The following is an 18,945-nucleotide window of genomic DNA, read 5'->3' as shown; positions in this document are numbered from 1 at the left end:
AGTATACTCGTAACTAGTATGTATGTATAAAGAAAGAAAAAAAAACCACGGTTAGGTGGTATATACAATTATGGACGGGCTGCCGAGTGCCGACACAGAGGTAGCCACAGCCGTGAACTACCGCACTGTACTGTGTCTGCTGCTAATATATAGACTGGTTGATAAAGAGATAGTATACTCGTAACTAGTATGTATGTATAAAGAAAGAAAAAAAAACCACGGTTAGGTGGTATATACAATTATGGACGGGCTGCCGAGTGCCGACACAGAGGTAGCCACAGCCGTGAACTACCGCACTGTACTGTGTCTGCTGCTAATATATAGACTGGTTGATAAAGAGATAGTATACTCGTAACTAGTATGTATGTATAAAGAAAGAAAAAAAAACCACGGTTAGGTGGTATATACAATTATGGACGGGCTGCCGAGTGCCGACACAGAGGTAGCCACAGCCGTGAACTACCGCACTGTACTGTGTCTGCTGCTAATATAGACTGGTTGATAAAGAGATAGTATACTACTAATATTATATATACTGGTGGTCAGGTCACTGGTCACTAGTCACACTGGCAGTGGCACTCCTGCAGCAAAAGTGTGCACTGTTTAATTTTAATATAATATTATGTACTCCTGGCTCCTGCTATAACCTATAACTGGCACTGCAGTGCTCCCCAGTCTCCCCCACAATTATAAGCTGTGTGAGCTGAGCACAGTCAGATATATATATACATTGATGCAGCACACTGGGCTGAGCAGTGCACACAGATATGGTATGTGACTGAGTCACTGTGTGTATCGTTTTTTTCAGGCAGAGAACGGATATATTAAATAAAACAAACAACTGCACTGTCTGGTGGTCACTGTGGTCGTCAGTCACTAAACTCTGCACTCTCTTCTACAGTATCACAGCCTCAGGTCAATCTCTCTCTCTCTCTCTCAACCCTAATCTAAATGGAGAGGACGCCAGCCACGTCCTCTCCCTATCAATCTCAATGCACGTGTGAAAATGGCGGCGACGCGCGGCTCCTTATATAGAATCCGAGTCTCGCGAGAATCCGACAGCGTCATGATGACGTTCGGGCGCGCTCGGGTTAACCGAGCAAGGCGGGAGGATCCGAGTCTGCTCGGACCCGTGAAAAAAACATGAAGTTCGTGCGGGTTCGGATTCAGAGAAACCGAACCCGCTCATCTCTACTGAAAATGAGGCAAAACGTGCTCTTACCTATTTCGGATGTCTGGTGTTTTGGTCCGGAAACTGCCTCAATGCTGCCTATCAGATCCAATCTGGAGTCGCTACCATGGAAGCAGGCCACTGGCTGTCAGAAAATGTCTGTCTTTCAGCCAACCAGTAGCCTGTTAAAATGGTATCGGTCACTGATTGGATCCGTCAGGCAGCAGTGAGACAGTTTGCGGACAAAACCACCAAAAACATATAGGGGGCGTGGCTTCATGGGGTAGTGTTGTGGCCACAAATTAGTACCAATTCACATTAGACTGCATAGTAGCGTCCGTTATTCACATTACACCCCATGGTAGTGTCCATTACTCAGATTACACCCCACTGTACCATCTATTACATTACACAGCACAGTAGAGTCCGTTACTCACATTACACCTCACAGTAATGACTATTACTCACATTGCACCATACATTACTATCTGTTACTCACATTACACCCCATGGTAGCATCCGTTACTCACGTTACACCGCACAGTAGCATCCGTTAGTCACATTACACCTCACAGTAGAGTCCATTACTCACATTACACCCCATGGTAGCGTCTGTTACTCACATTACACATAGAAACATAGAATGTGACAGCAGATAAGAACCACTTGGCCCATCTAGTCTGCCCCTTTTTTGACCATATTTTTACCTCAAACCTTATTTAATCCTTATTTTTTGGTAGGATATCCTTATGTCTATCCCATGCATGTTTAAATTGCTCTACTGTCTTAGCCTCTACCACCTCTGATGGGAGGCTATTCTACTTGTCTAAGGTAGCATCCGTTACTTACATTACACCCCATGGTAGCGTCTATTACTCACATTACACAGCACAGTAGTGTCCGTTACTCCCATTACACCGCATGGTAGCATCTGTTACTGTAATTACACAGCACAGTAGCATCCATTACTCACATAACACCCCACAGTAGTGTCAGTTACTTACATTACACCCCGCGGTAGCATCCGTTACTCACATTACACCACATGGTAGCATCTATTACTCCCATTACACAGCACAGTAGCTACTCACATTACACCCCACGGTACTGTCTGTTACTCACATTACAACCCACGATAGCATCTGTTACTCATGTTACACCACACAGTGGAATCCATTAGTCACATTACACCTCACAGTAGTGTCCATTACTCATATTACACCCTACGGTAGCGTCTGTTACTTACATTACACCCCACGGTAGCGTCTGTTACTCTAATTACACAGCACAGTAGCATCCATTACTAACATTACATCCCACGGTTCCATCTGTTACTCACATTACACAACACAGTAGCATCTGTTAGTCACATTACACCTCACAGTAGTGTCCATTATTCACATTACACCACACAGTAGCGTCCGTTACTAATATTTCACCCCACGTTAGCATCCGCTACTCACACTACACCACACAGTAGAACCCCTTATAGATGTTATATCACAGTAGAGACACTCATACTTGTTATTACAGGTAGAGCCTCTACACCTCATTCCTCCGCTTCCTCATTCCCTCCCCCAGGGTGTATTGTGGAAGAGCAGTGTCTGTCTGTGTGTTTGTGTGTGTGTATCAGCAGGTTGTAGTGTCAGTGAGCAGTGTGTGTGTGTGTGTTTGTGTAACTGAGCACTTCTCCAGCCCCCCCCCCCCCCAGAGCAGCTATGCTGCTGTTTAGATTTCTTGCTGCCAACGAATGGCTCCTGTGCTCCTGTCCCTCCTTATACACTGCGGGAGTGGTAGGGCAGAGCTATATAGTAGCGGAAACCCGTTGTAGAGTAATGCGGCTCGCGGAAGTAGCAGCCAACAGCCGTGTTTCTGATTACCTGTTCCTGATGACCTGGAGAATGGGAGAGCTTGGTATTGGCACATCCAGCCATCACTTTAATGTGTTTTAGTAATAAAATGCCATATCCAGTCCTTTATTCTGATAGTACTCAACACTACTGAATGCCGCCACCTATTTATTTCAGGAAAAACGAAGGTCTGTTACCATCATTGCAAGTATATTTTATCACTTCTTCCTGGTTCTTTAATAGAACTTTAATAGATTAGGGAGCCACTTACCTGTCCACAGTACCTTCAGCAGTTTGTGAGTAGTACTAGTACCTTTTTTCATAGCAAAAATGCACTGGTAATATCTGTTAAACTAATCATATCCTATTCTAATGTTTTATATCATAATCTTATGTTTGTTGAGATTTTTATAATGACATTGCATATTTATTCAGAATGTATTCAGAATTTCCAAGGGCTGTGCATAAAATCCATTAATTTGGAGCTGCATTTTATTTAGTTTATTTTGTTGTGAAGGAACAGGAAGAAAACCAGAGTATTTGTGAGTATGTTTGATCAATTCTTCAGATGCAGTGAAAAACTAAAATACATAAACACAAATTCTTATGATTTTTTTCTTATGTTTTTTTAAACCAAATAAAATTTGAATTGATTATATAAATCATGCTAATTCTGGGTTAAAATTTGTCACAATACAGATGTGTCCTCTTACATCCTTGCTGCTGTGATGCTAAACAGCTCTTCAAGTCATGCCATACTTGGTGGGACTTAATAGAGCCGAGCATCTTTTATTTGCAATTTGCTCTGCGAAAATGCGTGTTAGACACAAAGTAATATAATAGGCAGCACATTCTGCTGATCAAAATGATATGCAGCATGCCTAAATTCTGTGTGTAATAACGGCTCTATCTGCATCAGAAATGCCACAATACAGTGTTTTCCAGGAAAACACTGTAGCATAACATTTTATATGCAAATACAGTCACGGTCACACACAGAATATAGGCATGTCGCATATCATTTTAATCAACAGAAGCTGCTTGTACATCCTATTCCATTACGTTGCATCAAAGACACATTTTTTTGGCTCAGCGCTAACATGTCACACAGTGTCATGAGCCACTGCTGAGGCTCATTCCTGTTTGCATTCTGTTTATGTATTTTATGTTATATTTCTGTTTGCATGTCAGGTTTTCTCATGTACTTTAGAGTACTGTTTTGGGCCGCCTTTGGTGAGTCTGTGTAATTGCAGCCTGTCTCCTGTATGTGTGGCCTGTGCAGCCTTGCCTGTCAGATAATTAGGTCATTATGTGGTGAGTCTGTGTAACTGCAGCCTGTTTCCTGTATGTGTGGCCTGTGTTGTCTCACCTGTCAGTTATTTACGCCATTACCTTGTATCTGGCTTCCAGCCATCCTGATTGGGGCATGCTTCCTTTATTACCCAGCCTGCCTTTCACCTGATGCCGGTGATAGATACATGTTCCTGTTTGTATCTGTGTCCAGACCCTGTCCTATGGTGGAATCTTGAACCTGTCAGCTCAAGAGAGATCCTGTCTATCTGTGTTGTACCCGTGACCCGGAGACCTTGCTTGATTGATAACCTGACCAAATCCAGCCAGCCTTGTATTCTGATTTTTGCTAAGCAGTGTGTGGAGTTTCCACACAGGCACTGTCTTGCTTACATTTCTGTATTATAACATCTTAGAGCATTCAGTGAGAACCTGTCAGCCTGTATTAGATTCTGTCTGCCTGTGTTGAAACTGTAACCCAGAGACCTTGCCAGATTGATTACTTGACCAGAACCAGCTTGCCTTGAACTCAGGTTTTTCTGGAGTTTCCAAACATGCACAGGTTTCCTGTATTTCTGTATTATAACATCTTCATGCATTGTTGCATTCACAATCACTCATATATTCAGTGTCTTAGCTTTCAACACACTGTGCCTTGGTTCCTATGTTGGAATTTCAGCGGCCACGTTGCATAAATCTATTCATCGTCCTTTCTGTATTCTCTCCCATTGGTAGTCACGCTAGACTTAGTTAGCTTCCCCTTTATTCACTCGCAGTCTCAGTTGGTGCCTTGTTACCTCGTAAGACCTGGGGACATCGGAGTCTGGGCGGACCTAATTCGCCCATTCAAATGCAGCTGCTATAGGAGAAGACTAGCTCTGCAAGCACCAACCGATCACTTGGGGAAGTAACGGAGTCAGGGGTTAGAGTGGGCATTGCTGCGATCATTCATAACTGGCCGCAGCTTCACTCGTGAGTACTGGAACTCCCAAGTTGCCACCCACTCCCCAGAGTTCCAAGTACTCAGTTCTTAACACACAGAGCAAAAATGTAAGAAGACACATCTGTATGTATACATGGACAATACATGTTAAATGACATTGTTGATGAGATGTGAATATATTTTGATATATTGATGGACTCAACAAAGATTTCACAGTGCAGTATATATATTTTTTCAAGTCAACTAAATGTATTGCTCAATGTTACTAAAAGAACATGTACTGCTTTAATCTATTAAACAGGTAGGATAAATTGAAAAGGACCACCAAACATTGGTAAAAAAATAATAATAATGAAAATAAAATGAAAAAGTATTTGCTTTTTCTTCTCTTTCATGCAGGGCTCATTTTGGGTATAGATCAACAGGTATGAGGTAGCATGAGCACTTAGTGCTGCAGGATCAGTGTCAGATCTCAAAGCCTCTGTCCCCCAAGGCTCAGTTTGTCAGGTGCAGGACCAGGCTCTGGTTCTGTGCAGAGCAAAGATTATCCCTACTAGTCCTTCATCTTCTGGAGGGTTTGATTAATAGATGACTTCAACTGTTTGGTTTTATGGACATCTTGTATTCCCTCGAGGAGCCACAGAGATCGAGAATGTGCAGGACCATCAAGTGGATAGGAGGTTGGCACCAATTGTGGCTCATTATCATGATCTTCATGATGTTCCTTTACTGTGGTTGGTTGCTCTGCATTTAGATTTTTCTTTTTAAAAAAGCACAGTATAATTGTTGCGACTTCGTTTAATTTATCTTATTATTTCATAAAAAGAAAACTTAGTGTTGGCAAGCTATTTGTTTGTAGCTGAAACTTAATTTATATACTTAATTTAGATGTTCAGTAATGATAACATCAAACTTTTTTTACACTAATATAATATTGTTTTAGCTAAATATTTTTCCCATTTGACTATCTATTGACAACATTTCTGATGACAGATTACAGAAAACTTGTTTGACGTGTTCTAGCCAGTTCTAGCTTTGTTAATAAGCAGGAATAAGTTGGATGAAGTATATAGTGAATAACCATCATTAAACCTTGTTAGTTCAATTAAATATAGTTTATGCTAGTGTGAAAAACAAAGTAATTTATTAACGGTTGAGGAAAATAACAAAATTGTAAGAACACAAAACAAATTTCCTTTAAAATGTTTTTAAACATTGTTAAAAATTCTCTCTGCTTGTTTGTATCTGTCTGTGTCTGTATATATATAAATATAATTATAGCCTGATACGTTCCTGCTGTCTACTATCCAGAGTTCTGATATGCTGCTTTTTTGAGTTCTTGAAAAAAGTCTTAAAGTGACTGAAACTTTGAACACTGTGACGCTGTCCGTCTGAGTTATTCTTCTGCTAAAGACTCGTGAGTGCCGCCCATCAATGTATATATATATATATATATATCTACATCATCCTTGTCCATTGTCAGTAAATAAACTAAGAAAATAGTGTAATTCAAATGAGCTAATTAGTGTTGCAGTAATAGTACAGTGTACACATCCCAAAGAAGATGTTAATAATAAAGGTATAAAATTGTCTTCATTGTTTGTTACATATTGGGCAGGCACATAATATTGGGAGTAATTCAGAGTTGATCGCAGTAGCAAATTTGTTAGCAGTTGGGCACAATCATGCACAGAAACAAAATAACCCACCAAAATCTAACTCTCTGCAAATGTTATATCTGCCCCCCCTGCAGTGCACATGGTTTTGACCAACTGCTAACAAATTTGCTGCTGCGATCACTCTGAATTACACACCATGGGGGTAATTCCAAGTTGATCGCAGCAGGATTTTTGATAGCAATTGGGAAAAACCATGTGCATTGCAGGGGAGGCAGATATAACATGTGCAGAAAGAGTTAGATTTGGGTGGGTTATTTTATTTCTGTGCAGGGTAAATACTGGCTGCTTTATTTTTACACTGCAAATTAGATTGCAGATTGAACACACCCCACCCAAATCTAACTCTCTCTGCACATGTTATATCTGCCTCCCCTGCAGTGCACATGGTTTTTCCCAATTGCTAACAAAAATCCTGCTGCGATCAACTTGGAATTACCCCCTCATGTGCACTGCAGGGGGGGGGCAGATATAACATTTGCAGAGAGAGTTAGATTTGGGTGGGTTATTTTGTTTCTGTGCAGGTTAAAATACTGGCTGCTTTATTATTACACTGCAATTTAGTTTACAGTTTGAACACATCCCACCCAAATCTAATTCTCTCTGCACATGTTATATCTGCCCTACCTGCAGTACACATGGTTTTGCCAAACTGCTAAAACATTTGCTGCTGAGATCAACTCTGAATTAGGCCCCTTGTACAGTATATGGCCAATATATATAAAACCAAATGATCAATACATACTTAATAAGGTGTGCAATACAAAAAAAGCACATAGTTCATAATTGCACATTCTCAACTTCACAATCTCAGCTAAATAATTTCTCCTGCAAATTTGATTCTACATTTGCATGTTGGTAGAAGGTAGTGATGTGCATTGGACATTTTTCGGATTTTCTGTTTTGGTTTTGGTTCCGCGGCCGTGTTTTGGATTCGGATGCGTTTTGGCAAAACCTCCCTGAAATTTTTGTTGTCGGATTCGGGTGTGTTTTGGATTAGGGTGTTTTTTTTACAAAAACCCCTCAAAAACAGCTTAAATCATAGAATTTGGGGGTGATTTTGATCCTATAGTATTATTAACCTCAATAACCACAATTTCCACTAATTTCCAGTCTATTATGAACACCTCACACCTCACAATACTATTTTTAGTCCTAAAATTTGCACCAAAGTCGCTGGATGACTAAGCAAAGCGACCCAAGAGAGCGGCACAAACACCTGGCCCATCTAAGAGTGGCACTGCAGTGTCAGACAGGATGGCACTTAAAATAATTGTCCCCAAACAGCACATGATGCAAAGAAAAAAAGAAGTGCACCAAGGTTGCTGGATGGCTAAGCTAAGCGACCCAAGTGGCCGACTCAAACACCTGGCCCATCTAGGAGTGGCACTGCAGTGTCAGACAGGATGGCAGATTTAAAAAATAGTCCCCAAACAGCACATGATGCTAAGAAAAAAAGAGGTGCACCAAGGTCGCTGGATTGTTAAGCTAAGCGACCCAAGTGGCCGACACAAACAACTGGCCCATCTAGGAGTGGCACTGCAGTGTCAGGCAGGATGGCACTTCAAAAAATAGTCCCCAAACAGCACATGATGCAAAGAAAACTGAAAGAAAAAAGAGGTGCAAGATGGAATTGTCCTTGGGCCCTCCCACCCACCCTTATGTTGTACAAACAGGACATGCACACTTTAACAAACCCATCATTTCAGCTACAGGGTCTGCCACACGACTGTGACTGAAATGACTGGTTGGTTTGGGCCCCCACCAAAAAAGAAGCAATCAATCTCTCCTTGCACAAACTGGCTCTACAGAGGCAAGATGTCCACCTCCTCTTCATCCTCCAATTCCTCACCCCTTTCACTGTGTACATCCCCCTCCCCACAGACAATTAATTCGTCCCCACTGGAATCCACCATCTCAGGTCACTGTGTACTTTCTGGAGGCAATTGCTGGTGAATGTCTCCACGGAGGAATTGATTATAATTAATTTTGATGAACATCATCTTCTCCACATTTTCTGGAAGTAACCTTGTACGCCGATTGCTGACAACGTGAGCGGCTGCACTAAACACTCTTTCAGAGTACACACTGGAGGGGGGGCAACTTAGGTAAAATAAAGCAAGTTTGTGTAAGGGCCTCCAAATTGCCTCTTTTTCCTGCCAGTATACGTACGGACTGTCTGACATGCCTACAGTGATGCTGTCACTCATATAATCCTCCACCATTCTTTCAATGGTGACAGAATCATATACAGTGACAGTAGACGACATGTCAGTAATCGTTGGCAGGTCCTTCAGTCCGGACCAGATGTCAGCACTCGCTCCAGACTGCCCTGCATCACCACCAGTGGGTGGGCTCGGAATTCTTAGCCTTTTCCTCGCAGCCCCAGTTGCGGGAGAATGTGAAGGAGGAGATGTTGACGGGTCACGTTCCGCTTGACTTGACAATTTTCTCACCAGCAGGTCTTTGAACCTCTGCAGACTTGTGTCTGCCGGAAAGAGAGATCCAACGTAGGTTTTAAATCTAGGATCGAGTAAAATGTAGTGCTCTGATTTCAACAGATTGACCACCCGTGAATCCTGGTTAAGCGAATTAAGGGCTCCATCCACAAGTCCCACATGCCTAGCGGAATCGCTCTGTTTTAGCTCCTCCTTCAATCTCTCCAGCTTCTTCTGCAAAAGCCTGATGAGGGGAATGACCTGACTCAGGCTGGCAGTGTCTGAACTGACTTCACGTGTGGCAAGTTCAAAGGGTTGCAGAACCTTGCACAACGTTGAAATCATTCTCCACTGCGCTTGAGTCAGGTGCATTCCCCCTCCTTTGCCTATATCGTAGGTAGCTGTATAGGCTTGAATGGCCTTTTGCTGCTCCTCCATCCTCTGAAGCATATAGAGGGTTGAATTCCACCTTGTTACCACCTCTTGCTTCAGATGATGGCGGGGCAGGTTCAGGAGTGTTTCCTGGTGCTCCAGTCTTCGGCACGCGGTGGCTGAATGCCGAAAGTGGCCCGCAATTCTTCGGGCCACCGACAGCATCTCTTGCACGCCCCTGTCATTTTTAAATAATTCTGCCCCACCAAATTCAATGTATGTGCAAAACATGGGATGTGCTGGAATTTGTCCACATGTAATGCACGCACAATATTGCTGGCATTGTCCGATGTCACAAATCCCCAGGAGAGTCCACTTGGGGTAAGCCATTCTGCGATGATGTTCCTCAGTTTCCGTAAGAGGTTGTCAGCTGTATGCCTCTTATGGAAAGCAGTGATACAAAGTGTAGCCTGCCTAGGAATGAGTTGGCGTTTGCGAGATGCTGCTACTGGTGCCGCCGCTGCTGTTCTTGCTGCGGGAGGCAATACATCTACCCAGTGGGCTGTCACAGTCATATAGTCTTTAGTTTGCCCTGCTCCACTTGTCCACATGTCCGTGGTTAAGTGGACAGTGGGTACAACTGCATTTTTTAGGACACTGGTGACTCTTTTTCTGAGGTCTGTGTACATTCTCGGTATCGCCTGCAAAGAGATATGAAACCTAGATGGTATTTGGTACCAGGGACACAGTACCTCAAACAAATCTCTAGTTTCCTGTGAATTAACGGTGGATACCGGAAACACGTTTAACACCGCCCAGGCTGCCAAGGCCTGAGTAATCCGCTTTGCAGCAGGATGACTGCTGTGATATTTCATCTTCCTCGCAAAGGACTGTTGGACAGTCAATTGCTTACTGGAAGTAGGACAAGTGGTCTTCCGACTTCCCCTCAAGGATGACGATCGACTCCCAGCAGCAACAACAGCAGCGCCAGCAGCAGTAGGCGTTACACTCAAGGATGCATCGGAGGAATCCCAGGCAGGAGAGGACTCGTCAGACTTGACAGTGACATGGCCTGCAGGACTATTGGCTTTCCTGTCTAAGGAGGAAATTGACACTGAGGGAGTTGGTGGTGTGGTTTGCAGGAGCTTGGTTACAAGAGGAAGGGATTTAGTTGGCAGTGGACTGCTTCCGCTGTCACCCAAAGTTTTTGATCTTGTCAATGACTTCTGGTGAATGCGCTCCAGGTGACGTATAAGGGAGGATGTTCCTAGGTGGTTAACGTCCTTACCCCTACTTATTACAGCTTGACAAAGGCAACACATGGCTTGACACCAGTTGTCCGCATTTCTGTTGAAATAATTCCACACCGAAGAGGTGATGTTTTTTTGTAATTTGACCAGGCATGTCAATGGCCATATTCGTCCCACGGACAACAGGTGTCTCCCCGGGTGCCTGACTTAAACAAACCACCTCACCATCAGAATCCTCCTTGTCAATTTCCTCCTCAGTGCCAGCAACACCCATATCCTCATCCTGGTGTACTTCAACAGTGACATCTTCAATTTGACTATCAGGAACTGGACTGCGGGTGCTCCTTCCAGCACTTGCATGGGGCATGCAAATGGTGGAAGGCGCCACCTCTTCCCGTCCAGTGTTGGGAAGGTCAGGCATCGCAACCGACACAATTGGACTCTCCTTGGGGATTTGTGATTTAGAAGAACGCACAGTTCTTTGCTGTGCTTTTGCCAGCTTAAGTCTTTTCATTTTTCTAGTGGGAGGATGAGTGCTTCCATCCTCATGTGAAGCTGACCCACTAGTCATGAGGAACATAGGAGAGGGCCTAAGCCGTTCCTTGCCACTCTGTGTCATAAATGTCATATTGGCGAGACTTCCGGTTCCGGTCTCATGCTGTGAAGACTCACCACAGCAGAGCTCCGATAATTCCCGACACCGGCACCGTTATAACGACTGTTTTTACAGTCTCCAGGAGCCTGCCACCTCGCTAAAGCCTCAGCAGTGCCATCCCGCGAGACTCCTCCGGCGGCAGCCGTTCACGCTGAACAGCTCCTCTATCGCAGGAGACCCCCGCCAGTCAGCGCGTCACTGAGGCTGCTCTCACGGAACTATCAGTGGGACAGGCTGAGTGCAAAGGTCTGCAGCAGTCCTTTGCCGAGGACGGTCACGGTGTCCCACACTCACAAGGCCAGGCGTGATCGCCATAGCAACCTCAGTGGTGCCATTCCGCGAGACTCCTCCGGCATCAGACGTCCACGCCGAGCCGCCTCGCTATTGCAGGAGGCACCCGCCAGTCAGCGTGTCACAGTGGCTGCTCTCACAGAGCTAACAGCGGAGAGACTGTGCACCACGATCTGCGGCCTTTCTTTTAGCCGCGTGGGTCGCCACCAGCAACGCTACAAGTACATATAATCTGGAAAGCCGCCGAGGAAGTTCATGGTGTGCCGCATTCACAAGGCCGGGTACGATCTCCATAACAACCGTCCAAGTCACTCCACCTCAGAACGGATAGACGGTGTACTCAGTTACTCCCAGGGACACTGCACGCTAAAGGTACAGTTTTTGCTATACTCAGATGCCTCACAGCATTATTATAGCCTTTACCAAAAGGCCCTCTCCACACGTCACCCAGCTTTTCCTCATTACACTGAATGCAGTGATATATTAACGGTGCTCAAGTCTCCTGTTTCTTCCTCACCTCCTATTAATGATGGACCGTTTCCTGTCCCCCAATTCTGCAGCTAAGGTCCCAGCCTCCTCCCTCCCTGTTAGACAGGAAAAAAGGAGAGCTAATTCAACCATGGCTCCAGGCATTACTACCCCCCCTTCATCTCCAGCTCCTAAAAAATTAATTGCATCGCAATCTCTCTCATGTACCCCACCAACTGACCGATCTCCTGATTCACCTATTACATATGCAGATCTGACGGAGGCCATAACACAAGCTGTATCTCCATTACTGTCGAAGGCAGTGTCCGATATCTCACTCCAACTGCAACATCTCTCACATAAAGTCTCTGTTAACGAGAACAGAATTGGAGGTCTTTGTCATGATATGGCTGATGTTCAGGGCTGTATTAAACGCCTTGAAAAACAAAATTACCAGCTTTGGATGAAGCTAGACGACGCAGAAAATAGGTCTAGAAGAAATAATATTAGGCTGGTCGGCCTACCGGAATCGGTGAAAGGAGATGGTCTCACTCAATTTGTTCAAGTAACGCTCCCTACCCTCCTTGGTATCACTGACGTCTGCAAAGACCTAGTAATTGAACGCGTGCACCGCGTTGGGCCTCCGCCTCGCTCCTCTGAGGGTCGCCCTCGGGTCACCTTGTTCAGATGCCTCAACTATCTTCACAAAGTTGCCATATGGTCTGCGTCTAGGAAGATTCGGTCTCTACAGTGGGAGAACAACCGACTGTTCATATTTCAAGACTTTTCGACCGAATTGTCAAGAGCTCGAAAGGCTTTTAACCCCATTTGTACGAAATTAGTATCCGCCAAACGCAAATTCTCCTTACTTTATCCAGCTAAACTTCAAATTTATGATGGAGACAAGCACCTAGATTTCACCATTCCAGAGGATGCAGCGTCTTACCTTCAAGAGGGGTCTGCAGATGACCATAATGACATCACGGATGTCAGCCCCATCACAGACACTTGATTCTCAGGTTCTACATAGAAATCCTTAGTATAAGGGTTATCCCTCTCTTTTTGTTTGGTTCTCGTAAATAAGATAAATTTCAATATGGTTTAATTCTTATGATAATACTCAATATGATGGACTACGTCCTAAGTAGTTTCATTTAAGTTTTATCCACCTGCATATCACTTAAACAGGGAGTCTTCATTAGGATAGGCTCTCGTTTTCAGGTTATTTTGTACCTCATTTGTGATTATAACTAACAATTATGCTTAGAGATGCTTTTCTTTAAAGATAGTATATTTCTTAACATATCCTTTACCTATTGTAACATTTCTTGGTTTCGCTCTGTTTTATTATATGGCTTAATTTTACCCAGATGCCGTTGTCGGGAAATTATCTGGGGTAATGTTCCGGCCTAGAAGTAATGTTTAGACTAATTTCAGCTCTCATGATGTATTTTTGGCCCGGAAGTTTGTTTGCATGTCAAACATTTACCACATTTTCTTGTATATATTTGCATTTCCCCTATGCCCCTCCCCCCCATCCCCATTTCCTATTTCCTTTTTCTGATCCATGCTTCTGATATAAGGTTGCTCTTTTTCCTTTTCTACCCTTCTTCGACATTCAAATGAATGACCTTAAAGTTGGTACACTAAATGTTGGTGGAATTAACTCCCCGGCTAAACGCCGTAAAATTCTTATGTATTTATCCAAGACGAATATTAATATTGCGTTTCTTCAGGAAACTCATCTAACACAACAGGAATCCATGAAATTGCAGATGTCACACTGGTCCCTCATAGCGGCAGCTCCATATAACTCTAAATCTAGGGGAGTTGTTCTCTTAGCAAAACGTAACCTTAACATTAATGTGTTATCCTCTGATATAGATCCTAATGGCCGATTCTTACTCACTAAACTCTCTATTGATTCACGTGTTTTTGTCCTTTGCAATATTTACGCTCCTACCACTTATAAAAAATCTTTCTTTCAGATGAAACTAGCTAAATTGACTCCATTTTCCAATGATAATCTTATTGTTTGTGGTGATTTCAATTTAATATCTTCAAATTATTTAGACCGCTCCAATACTTCTAGGACTCCCCAACACCTTCCTAAACTTGGAATACCTCACTTCTCTGAAACTTTGCAACTAACCGATATTTGGCGTGCACTTCACCCGATAGAAAGAGAATTTTCTTGCCACTCCTCTGCCCACGATACATTCTCTAGAATCGATTATGTGTTTATATCCCAACATCTCTTCCCATCAGTAATGGATACAGCCATTGAACCCATTTTTATCTCTGATCACGCTTTGATTTGGTTTTCTTTCATTTTACAACCTACTCACACTCCGACCCCTCAATGGAGATTTCCCTCTCATCTTTCTAACTCTACGAAATTTTGTGACTCCCTGCAGGCGACATGGGACTCCTTTTATTTTTCAAATGAACAACATTCGGAATTATATCCCCCTCTGTTTTGGCAAACAGCTAAATCAGTACTTCAGGGTAACATTATTTCATATTCCATGGCCTTGAGGAAAAAATATGCTCAATCCTAATTAGAGATACAACATGCCCTCTCTGCAGCTTTTCAAGTTTTCAAAACCCACCCCTCTCAGTCCACTAAATCTGCATATTTAACATTAAAACTTCAGTTTAACGAATTTCTCTCTTTGATGGGAGACAAATATAAATTCAAAGTTGATTTCCGGTTTCACAAATTCGGAAATAAAATAGGTAAGCTTCTAACTAATATTCTGAAAGGTACCTCTCCTCCTATGATAGTACATCCTTTAAAAGTTCCTGACGGCTCCTTAACTAATGACCCCCAAAACTTTGCAACTATTATGAAATCATTCTATGAAACTTTGTATTCTGGGCAGTTACCCCCCTCTGATGAGACTCTCCAACCCTGGTCTTTTCCTCAACTACCCCAAATTCCTTCTGATTTTCTTGATTCCTTAGATACCCCCATTACATTAGAAGAAGTTCGCTCCGCTATTAGCCACCTGAAACCTAATAAAGCTCCGGGTCCCGACGGTTTTTCTAATGAATTTGATAAATTATTAATAGACAAAATTGATAAGCACCTTTTGGCATTGTATAACTCAATAATTTTTTCAAAGTCTCTTCCCCTATACTTTAATACTGCAACAATTAAAGTTCTCTTAAAACCAGGACAAGACCCCTCCCTTCCAAGTTCCTATCACCCAATCTCTCTATTAAATTCAGATTATAACATTTTTACAAAAATCATAGCTGATCGTCTATAATTTTCCCTCCCTCACATAATCCACCCAGACCAATCCGGTTTTATTTGGGGCTGACATTCTGTGACAAACGTACTCAAAGTTCTCTCTGTAATTCAACATTTGAAAACACACCCCACATCGACACATAATATTATACTAACCTTAGACGCAGAAAAGGCGTTTGATCTTTTGGAATGGTCCCACCTTTTTAAATCCATGCAACTCTTTGGTTATCCCTCATCCTTTATCTCTATTATCCAAACCCTATATGCCTCCCCGATCTCTCAGCTCTAGTGTAACGGACATTTATCTGCCCCTTTCACGGTCTCTCGGGGTACCCGTCAAGGTTGCCCCCTTTCTCCTTTACTCTTCGCTATTGCTATCGAGCCTTTGGCAATCTCTATCAGGAACTCCCCTAACATTCATGGTATATTAGTTGGAAATATCCCATTAAAACTTGCCCTTTATGCAGACGACCTATTACTTTTCCTGTCTAACCCTTCTACTTCCCTACCCTCATTATTTTCTTTGATATCTAATTTTGGTGCCCAAGCAGGATTTAAGATAAACACTGCGAAATCAGAAATCTTAACATTAGAAGACCCCGGTACTCCCACACAACTTCCCACAAACCCTCTCTCCTTATCCATAATCAAAACGGATATTAAATACTTAGGCCTATGCATACCTTCTGATCTTTCTTCATTATATAAACTCAACTACACACCGTCTCTTGCTAAAATATCCTCACTTTATGATTCATGGCTAAATTTACCACTATCTATTCTTGGAAGAATAGCGGTAGTTAAATGCATTATCTTTCCTAAAATTTTTTACTTACTACAAATGTTACCAATCAGTCTTTCTATCTCTGACTTGAAACGCTTTGACCAGATTACCTCAAGATTTATTTGGCAAAATAAACGTCATCGAATTGCTTTCCACAAACTGCAGACTCACCGATCTCACGGAGGTATGTCCCTTCCAAACTTAAAATTATATACTTTAGCCATTCATTTCAGATATATTTCAGACTGGCTACTCTCTAAATATACTTACACTTCAACTTCTCTAGACACAGCCCTTTTCAGTCCTTACTCTCCCAGTGCCCTTCTTCACTCTAAAAAATCTGACATTCCTACGAATATTTTACATCATATTTTATTTCAAGACACTTATTCAGCTTGGATTACTATTAATAAAAAACTGACAAGAAATCCGTCTTCTTCTCCATATAATACACTTTGGGGCAATCCCTCATTCTACCCTTCGCTATCTAATCCAATTTTCCTCACGTGGAAAGATAAAGGTCTTTCGCTCACCTCACAGGTCTTTGATCCTGGAGGGCAAATATTGTCTTTTTCTACTCTTCAAACATAATTCTCTCTACACACTTCTAATTTTTTCATGTATTTACAAACACGGCACTATGTCTTTTCTTTAGACTCTAATACTAGGCATCAAAACTCTACTGATCCCATTAATTCCCTTTTACGCCTATTAAATACTATCCCCTATTGTATTAAACTTCTCTATACTATACTATTACCTATTTCTAATACGAAATCATGGCAATCACTGGCGTTAACCTGGCAAAGCGATATCCCTGACATTGATTCCCCCCTGACTCTTACCGAACATTGCTCTAAAACTCTAAAATTTTTGAAATCCTCCTATCTCCAGGAAGTGCACTGGAGAACTATACATAGAGCCTACATATCCCCTGCTCAAAGAAGACATATGTTACCGAACACATCTGATTCCTGTTTTAAATGTCATTACTCACACGCTAATTTTTTCCACTGTTTTTGGGAGTGTGGTAAAATAAAGCGCTCCTGGAATAAAGTAATTATATACCTAAACTCTTTATTTTCCACACATGTTTGCCCTGATCCTCTAGCCTGCTTATGTGCGAATTTTAAAAATTGGCTCCCTAATAGAGAACTTTCACCCCATATTCCGTTGTTGGTAACCATTGTGACACTTGCAAAGAAAATCATTCTTACACATTGGATTTCCTCTTTTTCTCCATCCTTGCAAGAACTTAAATTAAAGCTTCTTCAGCTCCTTAACTTTGATAGAAATAATACTTTTCCCGATATGGATAAACATGTCAAAAAGTTTTATGTCAAATGGTCCCCATTTATACATTCTTTAGATTTGTCTACTCAAGATAGAATCATGAAGGTATATGAACATACGGATTGGCATTTATTACGAACTATTACTATTTCCTAATGCTACTTAACATTGGTTTATTATTTAACTTTGTATAGGTTATTATACTCCATTTCAGATTTCTCTCGATATAAAGGATCAGATACCCCCCTTCCCTTTCACTTCCCTCCCTTGTCTTCTTTTCTTTTTCTCGTTCTTTTTCTTTTATCTTTTTTATTATTATTTTTCTTTTAAGTATCGTTCTTGTTTTACATGCACTAACATGATTGAATCCTTAATTGTAGTCTAATCTACATTGTACTTGCTGATGTTTCTTCCCAATTTATTACGTTGTATACGGATTGGATCACCATGTTGATTGTTTTTGTGCACTTGGATTCCTGCATTTCATGTATTTGACGATACATCCTTTGTTTGTATACACCTCTATCTTTAAACAATAAAAAATTGTATTTAAAAAAAAAATGTCATATTGGCAAGTTTACGCTTCTCATCAGACGCTTTTAATTTAGATTTTTGGGTCATTTTACTGAACTTTTGTTTTTTGGATTTTACATGCTCTCTACTATGACATTGGGCATCGGCCTTGGCAGACGATGTTGATGGCATTTCATCGTCTCAGCCATGACTAGTGGCAGCAGCTTCAGCACAAGGTGGAAGTGGATCTTGATCTTTCCCTATTTTACCCTCCACATTTTTGTTCTCCATTTTTTAATGTGTGGAATTTTATGCCAGTAATATATCAATAGCAATGGCCTACTGTACAGTACTGCTATATATTATATACTGGTGGTCAGCAAAATTATGCACTGTCCTACTACTACTACTGCGCATAACTAAAATGCACCACAGGTATGGATGGATAGTATACTTGACGACACAGAGGTAGGTAGAGCAGTGGACTACTGTACCGTACTGCTATATATTATATACTGGTGGTCAGCAAAATTATGCACTGTCCTCCTACTATATATACTGCTCAAAACTTAAATCCACCACAGATATGGATGGATAGTATACTTGATGACACAGAGGTAGGTAGAGCAGTGGACTACTGTACCGTACTGCTATATATTATATACTGGTGGTCAACAAAATTATGCACTGTC

The sequence above is a fragment of the Pseudophryne corroboree genome, chromosome 4, assembly GCF_028390025.1.
Source record: "Pseudophryne corroboree isolate aPseCor3 chromosome 4, aPseCor3.hap2, whole genome shotgun sequence".
NCBI classification, from domain to species: domain Eukaryota; kingdom Metazoa; phylum Chordata; class Amphibia; order Anura; family Myobatrachidae; genus Pseudophryne; species Pseudophryne corroboree.
This window is presented reverse-complemented; position numbering follows the sequence as displayed.